This window comes from Labrus mixtus, chromosome 12 (genome assembly GCF_963584025.1).
Source record: "Labrus mixtus chromosome 12, fLabMix1.1, whole genome shotgun sequence".
In the NCBI taxonomy this organism is placed as follows: Eukaryota; Metazoa; Chordata; class Actinopteri; order Labriformes; family Labridae; genus Labrus; species Labrus mixtus.
The window spans coordinates 26,305,209-26,322,322 of NC_083623.1; the positions used below are offsets into that span (position 1 = coordinate 26,305,209).

The 17,114-nt window shown below is 41.0% G+C and overlaps 1 protein-coding gene and 2 long non-coding RNA genes across 3 annotated transcripts in view; 2 read left to right on the forward strand and 1 right to left on the reverse strand.

Annotated features, from left to right (window-relative positions):
• The window catches only part of LOC132984433 (uncharacterized), a 90,575-nt gene that overhangs the window by 23,723 nt on the left and 49,738 nt on the right, over positions 1-17,114 (forward strand). The gene's annotated exons all lie outside the window — the stretch shown is intronic.
• Positions 892-6,830, forward strand: LOC132984530 (uncharacterized). The gene is made up of 3 exons (XR_009674947.1): positions 892-1,060; positions 6,633-6,683; positions 6,774-6,830. It is a non-coding gene; the product is annotated as an uncharacterized LOC132984530 (long non-coding RNA).
• LOC132984523 (uncharacterized) lies at positions 11,577-14,650 on the reverse strand. The gene is made up of 2 exons (XR_009674940.1): positions 13,529-14,650; positions 11,577-11,952 (listed from the first exon to the last, which is right to left on the reverse strand). It is a non-coding gene; the product is annotated as an uncharacterized LOC132984523 (long non-coding RNA).

The following is a 17,114-nucleotide window of genomic DNA, read 5'->3' on the forward strand; positions in this document are numbered from 1 at the left end:
TTCAGCCTCTTTGATGATCGCGGGGGATGGGACAACGAAGGCTGTATGCCTGTAGAAATTAAAAATGGAAGCGTCACCTGCAACTGCAACCACCTGACCTCCTTCTCCATCCTTATGTCGCCCTTCGTTAACTGCGAAGTGTGTTCTCTGATAACATTTATTGGAGTTGGCATATCCATGGCCTCCTTGGTCATATGCCTAATAATTGAGGCTGTCATATGGAGAAAGATTAGAAGGAACACCACATCTTACCTGCGCCATGTCTCCATTGTTAACATTGCCGTGTCTCTCCTGATTGCAGACATTTGGTTTATCATAGGGGCTTCTATTTCAGAAGCACCGGGTGATAACCGTGACGCATGCTCTGCAGCTACATTTTTCATCCATTTTTTCTACCTAGCCATGTTCTTCTGGATGTTAGCCTTAGCTCTTCTGTTGCTTTACCGCACAGTCAGTGTCATTGTTGGAGGTTTGTCCAAAAGATCTATGCTGGCTATTGGATTCTCTGTAGGCTACGGAGGGCCTATTATCATCGCGGTCATAACTATAGCTGCCACTGCACCCAGTGAAAGGTACACACAAGATAAATTCTGCTGGCTCAACTTTGAAGAGTCCCTCGCCACAATAGCCTTTGTATTGCCTGCTCTGACGATAGTGCTGTTTAACCTCATCATCTTGATTGTGGTATTATTCAAAATGCTGAGGAGAAGGGCAGTGGCAGATTCTGTCCAAGCAGGTCAGAGGAATGTTTTATTGCTTATTGCAAGGACCCTGGCTGTCCTCACACCATTATTTGGATTAACTTGGGGTCTGGGAATTGGAACCCTGGCTGACCCAGAAAATCAAGGCATCCACATTGCTTTTTCATTCTTCAATTCACTGCAGGTATGAATACTATAGTTAAACATAACTGTGTGACATTCTGTATAATTCTAACGCTTTTGATGTATTTTGAATTATGAGTGTGTGTTTTGTCATTAAAGCCTTGTGATGACACTGTGTGCTTTTGTCCTTAAAGGGTTTCTTCATATTGGTGTTTGGACTGCTGCTGGACAAAAAGGTATTTACGACTCAATATTCACATTTGTATTTAATTGCACGGTTAAATACTAGATGAAAACATTCTGAATTATAGTTTTCCTTTGCTTTTTCCCTAACATTGCAAAATGTGCACTGTAACATGTGCAGTTAATACACTGACAACAACAGAATCTCCAAAGAGATTAGTATTCGTCAATCAAAGTCAAGTCGAGTCTGTAGCTGCCGAAACTTTTTATTTAATTTTTTTTTTACTGAGATACATAGTTATTTTGTCATTAGTAGTTATACATGTGGCTTTGTTATTAGATAAACTAGAGATCTGATTAAGTCTAGTTTTTCAAAGCCCAACACCGTGTCCTAACAGTAGATATCGCGATGCATCACGCATGATCTCACACTTGCTGTTGTTGGGGTTTTATCTAGTCAAATTTGGTTATATTATTAATAATTATATTTAATTATTAATTAATATAAATAACAATATTATTAAACTATGTTTAATTAACTTGGTGAGCACCATTCTGAGATCAGAGAACAAATAACCAAATATCACTAAATTCAGTCTCAAATTAGTTAATGAATTATTAATATTATTAATAATTAATAACTGTATTTAATAAATTGAAGGAGTGAAATTTGTACACAAAGCCCTCGCACCCAGCTTATTTCACAATGCAAATACACCAGTAATCACAAGCACTGCCAAGGTGCCCTTGAGCAATGCACCAAACCCCCTCCCCACCACTAGCTCAGCAGCGCCTGCTGTGGGCAGCTCCGTCACTCTGACATCTCTCCATTAGTGCATGTCCATAGGATCCTGTTTGTGCATGTGTGTGTTGCATAACTTACAGAGTGTAAAAACTGAAATTTCACCTTGCGGGGATCAATAAAAGTAAATCTTAATCTTAATTAATGTACTTTGTAAAACAAGCTAACAAGCTCTGTTGAGTGAGGAAAGCGAGTGTCAGTGCCCCTCCTCACTCGTTCCTCATTCACCTACACGAGCAACAGAGAGGAAAAAAGAAGCGGGGCGTCTTGCAGGCAGTTAGAACACTCCAAGAGTAAATAACAGATTTTAGCTGATTTCGCTGCTGACACTCGCTTGCGTAGCGTTGCGTTCTGTTAGGAGACACTTTAATCAGGGGGAAAAAATACCTGGAGGGCAGCTTAAGAACTATGACACGTGTTAACAACGTGTTAACTGACAACTTTCAAACAAACGCGACTGAAAGTGTCCTAACAAAAGCCTCTTTGTTCAGTTTTTGTATTATCATAATGTCAAAGATACTTATTTTAATGTAACGTCCGACAACCAGTGACGCATTCAGCAGAAAGTCAACGGATAACATGGTTACTCTATTATCCATAACACCGGCAAGGACTTTGCCGTTTCTAGCTTTAAAAAACAGTGTCTCAGAGCCCACAACTAATGGTTTATTTAAATATATCTGTTTAATTCGGTAGTCAGGTGATTAAATTAAAAAGCCCATGTTGTGGTTCTACAGTGTTTCAACATTTTTGCCCTCCACGCTGGTCCAGGCACGGATTATCCACCGGGCCGATTGGGCCGGTGCCCGGGGGCCTCCGACCGCTAGGGGCCTCCAAAACCCCACCAACTGTAGCCTCATCTTGTCTTTGCTTTTTTTTATTTTATTTTTTTTATAAATAAAAAGATAATGTGTGTGTTGAAATATGACCCAATGGATGCAAAGTTACTTCATGTGAAAATAAGAAAACAGTTATGATTGGTTTGCTGGCTGTGTCTGTGTCATTATGGTGAAGCCGAGGACGGTGACCCGCTGTTAGTTAGCGGAAAAAGAGAGGGAACAACCGGCATTAATTTAAGCGTGAAACTAAGTTAATATCAGCAGCTAAAAACAAAGAACAAACATAGATAAGAAACGGTGGCTCAGTGGGACAGAAACAAGAAAGGCCAAGAACGAAAAGCAAGTTAGAGAAATTGAAATAAGGAAAAACATACAGAATATCTCAACTTTTTTCAAAAGTCAGCTTGCTAGCAAAGAGCATCGCGGTGATGCTAAAATGGATAGCGAAGAGGACGGTAATGTTAACGCAGCAGCCACCAACGTTTCTAGTTCTCTTCCACATCAATTTGAACCAGACCAGCATCCAAGAGGGCCTGAGCAGCACCAGAATGACACAGAGGCAGAGAACCACATCTCAGCCTCCTGTTCAACTGCCACACCCCCACGCCAACTTAAGCCCAACTTCACAGGCTCAGAGGCGCAGCCGCGGACGGCAGAGACCCGGTGGCAGGTACCAGTTTCGGCAGCCAAATTGAACCTGGAAAAACACAATCAGGACCTAGGCATGGTTCACCGATGCCCGATGACTGGTCTAATAATGTCACAGATCCAGCTTTATGGGGAGACACGACCGGCAATAATGTCACATCAATCCTCATCAAAAGGGGTGGAGCGGCTTTTCAGAACCGCAGACCCAACTACCCAGCCTCTGCAAGGGATAGGACAATGGGGGGTGAGATTCGTTGCTTCAACAATGACTTAATTTCTTGTCGTTTACCAAATGGACAGACAGTATCGAGAGAATGGGTCATGTACTCCCCATCAAACGGAAATATTTATTGTTTTCCATGTAAGCTTCTCTCAAATAAGCATCATCAGTTTGTACAAGGATTTAGCGACTGGAAACGCTCGGAACGCATCGGGGATCACGAGAGAAGTGAGGAGCATAGGAGCTGCATGCTTTCTTTACATCAGAGATGTAAGGGCACCGCAACCATTGACTCGTCTTTAATGAAACAAATGGAAGGAGCCAGGCAATATTGGAGAGATGTCCTCAAAAGAGTTGTTGCAGTTATAAAGTTTCTCGGGGAGAGAGGACTCGCCTTTAGGGGGGATAATGAACTGCTGGGGTCACCTCTAAATGGAAATTTTCTCGGTATTCTAGAACTTTTAGCTCAGTTCGACCCATTCTTAGCAGGACATATCGAAAAGTTTGGTCAGAAAGGCCGGGGAAATGTGTCTTATTTGTCATCGACAACCTGCGAAGAATTTATTGATGTGATGGGAGAGAAAACTAAACAGACTGTTCTGGATGAAATTCGGGATGGAAAATATTTCTCAGTAATTGTCGACTCAACCCCGGACCTGTCTCACGTCGATCAACTTACTTTCATCTTTAAATTTGTCAACAAGGAAGGGAAAGTTGTTGAACGTTTTCTTGCTTTTGAGCCCATAGAGAACCACACAGGCGAAAGTTTGGCCGAATGTGTTGTTGCCATGGTTACCAGTTTAGGCTTGGAGCTGTCAAACTGCAGAGGCCAGTCGTATGACAACACAAGTAATATGTCTGGAAAGTAGCCTATAATGGACTTCAAGCGCATCTAAAGAAGATAAATCCATTAATACATTATGTACCCTGCGCAGCTCACCCTCTGAATTTAGTTGGAGTAAACACAATAGAGCCCAGCAGCCCAGAGGTTGGAAATTACTTTGACATATTACAGTCACTGTATAGCTTTTGTTCCTCCTCTACAACCCGATGGGGAAAGGTATTTTGCAAAATGGACAGAATAAGTTTGACACTGAAATCTCTCTCAGGTGCACGATGGAGCTGTAGCGCAGATGCCACCAAAGCCAAAACCAAAAATTATACAAAGATAAAGAGGGCACTTGCAAATATAGCTGGCTCGGATGATGAAAAAAGGGACACCAGGCATGAAGCAGGAGCGCTGTGTACTAAATTGGAGTATCTGGAAACAGCTTTTATGGCACATTTCTGGGATACTATCCTTGAAAGATTTCAAGCCACAAGCCTGATGTTACAAAAAAGTGACATCAACATTTTAACAGCGGTGAGTCTCCTCCAGTCCTTGCGTGATTTTGTTTCCACACAACGTGACCAGTTTGAGATTTATGAAAAGGCAGCTCTGAACGTAACCGATGTGCTCCAAACCTATAAGTGTGACCTACAACGAAGCAGAAAACGAAAAAACTTTTCAGGTGAAGGGCCAGAGGATCCGAGCAACCTCTGTGATGGGAGGAAGAAATTTCAAACAGAGACATTTTCCGTTACCATTGACAAACTGGTGAGCTGTATCGACCTGTCTGCCTACAAGGACTTGACGGATACATTTGGCGTCTTATTCATGCCTGAAACAATGAGCAACAGCGAGATAACAACAAATGCCAATGCACTTCTCAGTGCATACCCGTCAGACTTAAACAGCGGCTTTGCTAATGAGTTAATACAGTTCAGATCATTCATGTGTGAGCAAGAAAAGTCACCATCAAAGATGCTGAACACCATGTTGGAACTTGGCCTGCAATCCGCCTTCCCTAACGTGTATGTAGCCTTGAGGATGTTCCTGACTTTGCCGGTGACAAACTGCGAAGGGGAGCGCTCTTTTTCCCACATGGCGAGGATAAAGAATGAACTGAGAACAAGGGTGAGTCAACGGCGCTTGAACTCTTTATCTATACTGGCAATAGAGTCTGAACTAGTCCGAGACCTGGATTTTAATGATGTGGTGGAGGAGTTTTCGAAGAGAAAGGCCAGAAAGAAGACCATTGCGTAAGGTAGACTTTCTCTCATATTATTTACACATTAGGGACTGTCATCGTTTAAAGTAGGCTAGGTGTTGTTCTTGGAAAACATTAGGCTGTTGTTTTATCCTTATACGTCTATCGTGAAAATCCTGTGTGATTAGAAATATAGTGTGTGTGTGTGTGTGTGTGTGTGTGTGTGTGTGTGTGTGTGTGTGCGTGCGTGCGTGTGTGCGTGCTTGTGCGTGCGCTCGCTCTCTGCGCCTGTGTGATTGATGGATGCTATAGCCTAGTTGCTGCTTACAAAAGTATTGATGCAATCACGTTTGGTAAATCCTTTACAATAGAAGAAATGTACAGGTGTTTGTGATCATAGGCTTTAGCCTGTCTGTGTAAATCCTGTATTAGCTACAGGTGTTTAACAGCAACGTTGGACTGATTGCATGTGTGTAGAGAGATGGGGGGGCCTCCAAGAATTTTTGGCCAGGGGCCTCTGCCTTTTTAATCAGTGCTTGCGCTGGTCATGTGACTGAAAGCTATGAATGGTTTACGTTGAGAAGGCAGACTCAGAGGGCAGTACAAACATCTAGCTGTGGGAGTGTCACCCATCTGGGGGAGGGGTTACTGCCCTTTGTGATGTCATGAAGAGAAAATCTCCAAACACCCATTTTCTGAAAAGTGGAGCAGGCAAAAGACGGAGAGGATGGACTTTTCTCATAATTGGGGGGTTTGTAGACAGACTAGGGACACATATCAGTGTTAGAAACACACGGAGAAGTGTTTTACATAATATGTGACTTTTAACAATATTCAACAGAGCCAAGTAATATGGATACAATAATAAGACTGATTTGTCAGCTAGCATATCAGCTCTGGTTTATATGTCAACCTTTTCCACCCATCAGTGAGCTACAACCATAAATAAGTCACAGTTCAAATCTGCAGCTTACTGAACTGCATTTCATCTTAGAAGTTGCCCTTTTACAAACACGTTTTATTGCAACATCAGACTTTTGGAGCTTTCAAGAACCAAGCTAATTTGTTGACGATTCATTTTTTCAGGTGCGGTCAGAAATAGCAATAAAGTCACAGATATCCGGAAGTGGCACCACGGTAAGATATTTTCTTTATTTTGTCATTTTTCAAAGCTGATGGAAATATTGGGGTTACTAATTTCTTTGTTTACAATTATTCTTGTTTTAGAGCACCAGTGCTGGAAACTCATCGAGTGCATTTGGATTTCTCCAGCTCTGGAGACGAGGAAGAGGTAAAGCAGTAATTTCAAAAAAGAGAAAAAAGCTTTGTCTCAATGCTTCTGTAGTGTTTTCACAATGCCTCAGTTCGGTCAACAGCCACGGTCGGAAACTAAACTTTTTTTCTCTGTATTAGTCCGTCTATCCTATTCTTGTGAGTGTGATATCTAAGTAGCAGCTGGAACGAATATCTTTAAATTGAGCATAAACTTCCGCCTGGACTCAAATGACGACCTTATCTGACTTTGGTAAAAGTTCAATAGTTATATCTCAAGTAGAGTTACGCTAAGAATTACACAACTATACAAAGGATCAGCAGCATAAAATGATAAACTGTAGGAGTTGTTGTTATTCTTGTCACAAATAAATCGCTCATTTGAGAGCTTCGAAATGCCCAAAAACTCACAAAGCGTTGCATAAAATTCAAGAAAGCATAAAATGTACGTGTGATAGTGTTTTCGTACGTGTGACGCAAAGTGGCTTGGCAGCGCCCTCTAAAGTACAGCCCCTGAACTGCATTTAGTCTACATGTATGAACATTGGTACCCATATAACTCATGGCTAGGCCTACAAAAAAATATATTATGACCATAGTGACAAATGTACAGTAAGTCCACTGAGTACAGTACAACGTCCATTTTCGGCGATTCACAGGGAGTTTTATCTTACCTGGTACATATTTAATTCTGTTATCCAATGTTTACACCCATGAGAACAACATGTGTAAACTACAACTTAACTGATTGATAGCGGCGTACACCTGTGAGGCGTTCCTTTACATTAATTACCCACGCAGTCCACTACTGAAATTAAACAATACTTGGATAGATATTCAGAAAGTTTTGTATTTTAAAGTTCATTTCCAAATACTGTGTTGGGGCCCTGTAGCCAATAAGCAGGTTAAGGTGTTTTTCTGATCCAGTGAAAAATCTCAACATGTATCACAGAGACTGCCCAAATTGTGGCACTTCTTTATTCATATTTTTCAGTATAGCTACTCTGTTTATTCATTTGGTGCAACCAACTGGTGACATTTTCCGGCCAACTTTAGGTTTATAGTCATCTGCTTTAAACAACTAAAGACAATCTGATGTGTTTCCACAGCTCCGCAGGCCAGCACAGCACTCGGTAGTGATTATATTAAGAGCGCTCTCTCTCTCTCTCTCTCCCCAAAGTGCAGCAAGTCGACAGACATGGGCCGCCTTACAAAGCAAGATCAAATTCATGATTTTTGATTCCATTTGTTTAGTGGTATCCTGATTTTGTGCACAGCTAAATATTCTTCCTTTGGTAAATTTATAATTGAGTAGTGTCCTACCTTTGCATTGCACAAGTTTTGTTTACGATTAAAGGCCCATCTCATATTGATGCCTATCCCACATAAAGGCAGGATCATTTTACAGACTCAAGGCAATAAATAGAGCCCGAACGATTACTCAGCCAGCTGATAATATCGGCCGATATTAGCATATCAAGTGACTATCGGTATCGGCTAATTTGATCGCATATATGCGCTGATATTTGTAGCTTTATTCACCAGTCAAATAGCATTTCATTTGAGTTAAGTGTATTACACTAGCAGTTCTCTTTCTGGCTGTAGAGTGATGATGCTTGTTGTAATCCATTTAGCACACTTTTCTGGTGTCAACCATTGATGGACGTAAATGCACAGTTACTTTCCAGTTGTGTTTGATAACTGAATTTGAGGGATCAACGCAATATATGTGTATATCTATCTCTGCAAATCGAAGATAGATCTAAGAAAGGTATCAGCCAATATATACGTGTCGGATGTTCTTTCTCCTCCATATTGATATCGGCCCCAAAATTCCCATATTGGTCGGGTCCTAGCAATGAGAGCCCAAGCTGTTATTTTGAGTATCATTCAGATTGTTGTAGATTTGTCATTGAAACAAAGAAAGCTCATCACTGTGAGCACCAAGCAGTAGGACTACAGCCAAGGTTTAGCCTCACAAGGAGCTGGGAAGTCTGTGGACTTGTCTTAGTATCAATCGTTTTTCTTTCCTTTTTGGCGAAGGACTAAACACATTATTTTGTTGCTGTGTTTTGTTTTTTTCCAGATGGTAACAACATCTCATCCAACGACTCTAATGTGACTCAGTCTCTCAACCCTTCATAATGTTTGCAGAGCGCTTCAACCAGTCCACTCTGAAAGACAACCAACGGAGCTCGACACTTTTTCTCCAACGTTACGACAACTAATCATGAATACGGTTTTCTTTTTAAAGCTGCTGCACAGCTTACAACTCTGTTATACATACAAGCATTTATATGTATGTTATTACATTCATTTATGTTGGATAAATAGTATTAATTATCTTCTTTGAGAAAGGAGTTTCATGTACTTGCTATAGGTCAGGAGATATACACGGGAAAATGTGTGTCGTCATTCTCATTTCTGACCACTAGAGGCAGAAGTGCACCGATATTTTCTTTCAGGTACTTTAATTTCTTGATGCATTTAAAAAAACAAAACATGTAGCTACATATAAAAGGCATTAATCTTAATAAGTGATCTTATATTACTGTGTTTTTGTCATATAATAAATACTTTTTGAATGCAGAGAACCTGTTTTATACGTCACACACACACACACACACACACACACACACACACACACACACACACACACGTGGTGGTGACTGAGTCTGCAGAGACTTTGTCCTCTGACTTTTTATGTTTTGGTTTGCTTTTGTTGACTCTGGCTGGTTCTGGGTGGGGAGTTGTTGTGTTTCCTCCAGCCAATGATAGCGCTCAGATGAGTTTAGGAGTGGAAACAGTTCAGCAATTGGGTGCGATTTCCTACCTGTGAATATGCCAGACATGGGTGTAGCGGCAAAAAAATATATATAATCATAGTGAGGCAGATAAAGCTCGTTCTGAAAGAAGGTTAAATCTTTCGTCTTTCACCCTCAGACATGGAGTTTTTCCCCTTCCTGTTGGACAGGCAGATGCAAACACCTGCGGTTAGCTTGTGTTAGCGTGCCGTAGCTTGCAGTGTAGGTACAAGCAGTAAACGTACACACTACGTCCTGCAGTGAGTGTGAGCTTCTGGAGGGGGCGATGAGCCCAGGAGGAGGGGCCCAGTTTGAATGTTGTGTTTACAAGCTGCAACAAACATTTCTACTGACTCCTTCTTTAAGGTCATCTTGCCAGTGTACATGTTGTTGCCATGCATACTGTTGAAAGATCAGAAAGAGTTATGCAATTGTTTAATTTGTTTTTACCATATATGTTCATTTTCTTTTATTATCATTTAATCTTTTTATCATTTCATTCTTATGTCATATAGTCGCTACGACTTTTGTTTTTTTAAAGCTGTAAGTCATTTTGTTATTATTGACTTACGTTCTGCCTTTTGATTTGTTATTTTGATTTGTTACTGCTTTTCATTTCTTGTTTTGTTTAACCGGATTTGATGAGTGATTTTTGATGTTATTGTTTTCCGGTTTGATTTTTGATTTGTTTCTGATTTTTTGATTTATAGTTTAGTATGTTTTATGCGTTTGACGAACAAATTCAAGAATGTGCAAGAGAGGGTGTCGAAAGATCAGAAAGAGTTATGCAATTGTTGAATTTGTTTTTACCATATATGTTATTTTTCTTTTATTATCATTTAATCTTTTTATCATTTCATTCGTATGTTTTTTTTGGCTTTTATATTTCCTGTCAATCCTACACATACCCGCGGTGCCTATGCACCTGTGAGGTCAGGATAAGTGTGCCATACATTGAGCAAAACCACATACGAGCTCGTAGGTGTATAGCGTTTCTGTGAATCTGCCTGGTTCACGGTCTTCAAGCTAAAACCACAAACTTAGTATCACCTGTGTTACCTTGTATGCTTTGACATTAAAACCACGTATGAACTTGGTATCAACTGTGGATGTATCACCTTTCTGCGAATATGAATTGTTGAGGTTTTACAGAATTTTGGAAAAAAGGGACCATCTGGCTATAAAAAGGCTGTAGAAAAGCTGATCGGGTTGTTTTTTGCTTTTCTAAAGGACTCCACATCACTCTGACTTTTGAATCCCCATTTTGGGGACTTAGTCTCTGAGACCAAGATCTTTTAAAACCACAAGTGTCTACACTCTCGGGTTTAGACTTTGGTCTTTGTGTTTTGCTTTTACTTTTTACATTTTTATATTTTTACTTTTACTGTTTTGTATTTGCATTTGGAATATCATTTGAAGTTTTTAAATAAATTTTCGGAAACTTTTGAAATCATTTTCTGACTGAAATCATTCACACCACAAAGACCGGAGTCTCCCTTAAGGACCCTGTGAACCTCGGAAGGTAAGCTTGAGCAGTCACACCACTGCACACTTCTACTGACTTTTACTACACACCTCATACACACCTAACATCCTAGCGGGGAGAGATTACAGTTATTCCCTCTCCGGGGGGTAATCTAGAGTCCTGTACCAGGGGTTATTCTTGAATCTAATTATTCTAGAAATGAATGTTAGGCAGATAATCCTAGGGCTATGTGATTATAACAAGTCCTTTCTCCTCCAAAGGGTGTTAGTGGAGTAATTTTACATAGCTCCAGGTACTAGGAAAGAGTAGACTAGTGGCTGGTAGGGAGTGAGCTCTCACTTAGTTCTAGGAAAGAGTAGACTAGTTAACTAATGGGTGGTAAGCTTCCGTTAGCTATAGTAAAGTTATTCACCCCTTTTTGCATGTCCAGGACATGTTACAATACATTCAAAAAAATTAGGCAGATCATTAAAACAGAACAGTACTCAGTGTACATTTTATTTGGTCCACAACAGAACAAACATGTCAAAGTCTGAGCAAGAACACATCCTTCTGGTCATCTAAGCATAACAAGAACAAATTCAATTTAGTCACTTGTGTGAAATGAAATGTCGTCGACTGCTCGTTTTATCACAACATATAATCATCATATGAAAACAACATGTCAAACAGCATTACAGATTGTATTACACTTCTTCAGCATGAGCAGCACTGATAATGATTCAACTCTGCCTTCGTGATCACTACATATCAAATGAATATGTATCCGGGGCACCTGTAGCCTGTCCTATTTATAAATAAAGGCATAAAAGGCCCAAAAATAAACATTTTGAATCAATATGTACTTATGTAGCGCTTTCTATGTACCAACTAGTCGGAGATACAGCGCCCTGGGTTCTTCTCTTAGAACTCACGTTAATCTTATTACTATTATTGCTCCTTTAAGTTTATATTTCCTGTAATTGAACCTACCTTACCTTGCTTCCTAGTACACGAAATGAATTAACTGACTCTAGTGTGATGACATGTTTTACCTTTAAACACTGTAAACGTTCGGTTTTTAAATATGCTTATTTATTAAACCGACCAAGAGGTGAATATGCATATTAAAGTATTTATTGACAATTATCAATGTCTTTTTAGTAAATGAAAACAAACAAAACACACTCTCAGCACTCATTTAGAATATCAGAAAAACTACCACAAGGTAAATGAAATGATAGGCAAGTACCCTTTAAACCTGACTAATGGCACTCTTGAGCCACCATACAAACACTCTTATGATACTTATCTAGTTGGTCATCAAAATACCATGAAACTATTTAAACTGACCAGAAGAAATAACCAGCTATTACTAGTTCACTGTAAGTGCTTAAATCCGTTAGAACACATTAATACACTCTTAACACTTTAATGTGGGCCCACACAAAAATAACAAAAGCCGGCATTAAAATAAACAAAACCCCGTTGCAGGCCTGAATTGAGTTCGATGCAATGAACGTTGGCAGCACGCCGTACTCACTCACCCACGTCGAACAGTCAGTTCAATGTTAATCCAGAAAGGGCAATAAAGAAGAAGACTGGTCCAAATCCGGTTCAGCCGCGCTGCTCCACTCTCTGTCAGTGGAGGAAGAAAAGTCTGCACCTCCTCTCTGTGGCACTGAAGAAAAGTCCGCAGCTCATCTCAGCGGCCATGAAGCAATGTCACCAGCCGCTCTCAGCCGTGGCAATGAAGAACAGTCCAGGAACAAAGCAGGAGGGAAACAGCGGGTCTCCCTCTGAATCAGTCCGCTCCCACGACGCACTGTCTGGTGCTAAGCGGTAGCTCCACTGTCCGTACATTCGCTAGCACAGACTTAGCATTCGGGCTAACCAGCAGTAGCCGAGGAGGTTACAGTTAACTTTCAAACAAACATATACTAAATAAAGCTGGTAGCTGTTTAGCACCTTACTAACGTTCACTTAATCCTACACTTATTCAGTTATTTAGCTCATGGCAACTCAGATAGGAAACACGCCGCAGCGGTGTGAGGAGAGCTCACGTTCATCCCGCTTCTCTCGCTACTCTCCCCTGCTCTCGTCTTCTGTCCTGCCCCTCGACCAATCATAAATAAAGAAACGTGAGGTGTCTCTAAATTGACCCATTAGAGAAAGGTAACAAGAACACACATAAAACATACAAGATAGTCTGTCTTGCCTCGTGTTGGGGGACGTACGTTTCAAACAAACTATCCAACCGTGACTTTCTTAAAGTGATATAGCTTATATTAGAGTAACACTAGTGTTTCTACTAAAACATGACAACATTACTTTCTTAAAGTGGCATAGCTTCTTTTGTAGTAACTGTTGGGTTTCTACTACTATGTATAGTTTAACTTTAGTTTACTTGATTTTAACTCTAGGATTTATCCCTGGGTTACACTTAAAAAAAGCAAAAGCTCAGCATAATGTCTAAACTGGGTTGACATTTATGTGAGTAAGCAGTGCTCCTACTCTTTGTAGCAAATCAAAGTGAACTGATTAGATACACGTAACTCTGCATGTTACAAACATGAGCAGATCAATTAAAGGCCACCATGATCCAAGCAGCAGCTTGTATTCAACTGTTTGTTAACACACACTAGTCATAGCGATCGGGACATCACCTACTGGTTTAAAACATTTCAGTCACGCCCTGCTGAGCATGTGGGTGTAAGGCACTTTTTAAACCCCCCTCTTACTGTCTGTGGTAACAGAATACATGCGACCGTGACTTTAAAATAAGTTTAAAATATTCTGAAAAGAAAAAATAATTAAAGGATACATATTCTCCTCCTATTCAACCAGTCGAAATAATTCTCAGACCTCCTCAAAACATGTGTGTGAAGTTTCTTGTTCTAAATCCACTCTGATCCTGTATTTGATCATATTTGGTCTATAAACCCCTCTATTTCAGCCCAGCTCAGAACAGGCTGCTTCTGTGTCTGTACCTTTAAATATGTAAATGAGCTGTGTCTGACCACGCCCCCTCTCTGGAAGGGCCTGGGTGTCTCTGGCTTTCGCGCTCCATGTCCTATTGTTTACGGTGAGAAGGCAGACTCAGAAGACAGAACAAACACCTAGCTGTGGGAGTGTCACCCACCTGGGGGAGGGGTTACTGCCCTTTGTGATGTCATGAAGGGAAAATCTCCAAACGGCCTGTTTGAGCACACATTTTCTGAAAAAGTGGAGCAGGCAAAAGACGGAGAGGATGAACTTTTCTCATCATTGGGGGGTTTGTAGACAGACTAGAGACACATGTTAGTGTTAGAACAACATGGTGAAGTGTATTTTGTATAACATGTGACCTTTAAAAAGGTGTAGAGCAAAAGTGTGGCAGCCATGTTTGTAGTTTGAGTCAGAGAAATGCCTGGTCCCTTGTCTCAGCTGTCAGAACAACACGCCCCCCTCCCTCCCATCTGCTGCTGTTCAGGAAATGTTCGACTGCAAGGCTGAAGTAATATTCAGGTACGACCAAAATCTTGTGCAGATCAGCAGGAGAGAGAGAGTGAACTTTCCTGACTTTATTCGAAGATCAGGTGTCTGCTTTAGAGATTTAAAGAGGTGATGTTGTAACCTGTACAGATGTGATTTACATGTATGCAGATAATACTCCCTAGAGCTACACTAACCTCTGATATAATAGAAAACACTGCTTAAAGACCCTGACCAATAAATACCGGTCTGTTGATATCATTGGTTGATATGGGTTACAGATATATCAACGATCTAATAACACAACCACGTATAAAATGTTTTTACAGATCATGCAGAAAACTATTCTTTTGTTAATATAGAACCTATTTCACCCCATTTTCCTTCCAGCAGAGCAGACATGTAAGGCTTTCACACTTGCAGAAAACTCCAGAAAGACTCTGACTGGAGTCAGTTTATAGACTGTCTCCACGCCATGGCTACAATCTCCGTGCATGTTATCAAACTGCTGCATTATGTTTTATGTTAAAGATAAAGTCACCTACTTTGAGTGAGGCTGGTCGAGGCCTTGGCTGAAGTTTTCTTTGTAGAACCTCATGGAGGAGATGATGCAGCCAGACGTCCAATAGATCATCACGTTAGTCAGCAGATCATCCAGAGAGAACTTCCTGCAGGAGACCACACAGCATCATTTCATCAGACAGTGAGGTGTTTAAAACCGAATAAACACCCCTGTATGAACACATTAAGAATTAAAGGGAACTTTAAAAAAAACTGTATATAGACATATGAAGCTCTAGCATTAAGTTCAGTAAGGAAGACTATATAACTGCCTTCACGATCGGGTCTTTCTCATTCATCTTTTTTGGCACGCTCATTCTCGTTTTCGCTGTCATTCTTGAGCTGTCATTTTCTGGGGGCTGTCATTGGTTAATCAGCTGTCTCGTCAGCGGTACTCATCTAACCAATTGCATGGTGTTCCGCCCTTATTTTCAACCTATCATGGTACTGCTCCCCTTTTAAATATGATTATTTCTCTCCCTTAGTCCTGTTGGGCCACGCAGGCTTAGGACAGTCTGTGCCTTTGAGTTATTTACTGAGATCACAAAGAGGCCTAAAAGGACTCTTTATCCCAGAATTCCCTGCGGTACTTCACACCTACGTGTGACGTAAAGGGGGGACCAGAACCTGAGGGAGACCCCACAGGAAGGCGGCCAGGTGATAAAACTCTGAGACTCCCCTCGTTCACTCTCTTTCCACGCACTGACTTAAGTGCTCGGGGACCCAAGCTCATTTCCTGTTTCCTGCAACAATCTTCCTTTGTTTTAAGTTTTGGCGCGCAGGTAATCCGCGGCCGGCAGTGTTCCAAATTTCCGAGCTCGGATTGTCCAGTGAACGCATCTCAGTTTCTCGGAGAGCGTTAGGCTATAACAGATTATCAGAAAGATAACGGTCTTATTCCGTCCTGCAACGAAAGGACATCAACGGACATCTTTCCCCTCGACGGAGAACCAACGAAGCCGCTCTTGCCGTAAGGGACCCTCGCTGCCATAAGACGCCTCTGCACCAGGACGGACAGAAGATCTGTTTTATCGCCGGACTCCTTTTTCCTTCACCGATCGCAGGTAAAGCGATTCACAAGTGAGGCTTAATTAGGTCTGGGCAGAATTAGTTTTAGAGAGTGTTTTTAACAATTGTTTGATTGAAGCAGAAACTGTAATTTTTATCTTTGTTGGACCGTCACGTCCTGAGTTTTACCTGTTTAAAACTCTTGTTCCCATTTCGGACCGCTGCGTCCTATATGTGTTTAGCGTAACAGCGTTATAACCGGGTATTACTCTTCTGATCAGAAAGGCCAGTGTAAGCCGTATTAACTTGAATTCGGCCATTGGTTTGTTTCTGTGAATGAAGGGAATTACTCCGAGTTGTGGTGCGGGATTCGGACTGTGAGCCGGCCTCTTCAGGCACGCATTTCTCTTCACCTCTACGCTCCTCTTCTATCCTTTTTCTTCCCCTTTGACTAACACACACACAGAGATCTGTACACCATCCAGACGCCTCAGAGACACAGATCGTGTAGGGCCGAACTCGGTCTCTTTTAGACATTAAGGCCACATTAGGTCTTTGTTAGGTGTGTGCCATCGGAAGGGCGACCACGTGGGACGAAGCAATCTCCCCCTTTTCTTCTTCCCCCCCTCTCTCTCTCTCACACACACACACACACACACACACATTCACACCTCATCCACAAGCCTTGCTTGATAATGTTTGTTGCTTAGATTAGTTTATGATAGTTATTTGTTTGATTAAGTTCATTGATTTTGTATTGATGTTGCTTTGTTTAAATAAATTCTGTTATAATTTAAGAGAGCAGTTGTTTGTGATTACTGGTGTATTTGCATTGTGATATAAGCTGGGTGCGAAGGCTTTGTGTACAGATTCACGCCTTCAATTTATTAAAAATAGTTATTAATTATTAATAATATTAGTAATTAAATAACTAATTTGAGACTGATTTGAGTGATATTTTGCTTATATTTCCCTGAGTACAGG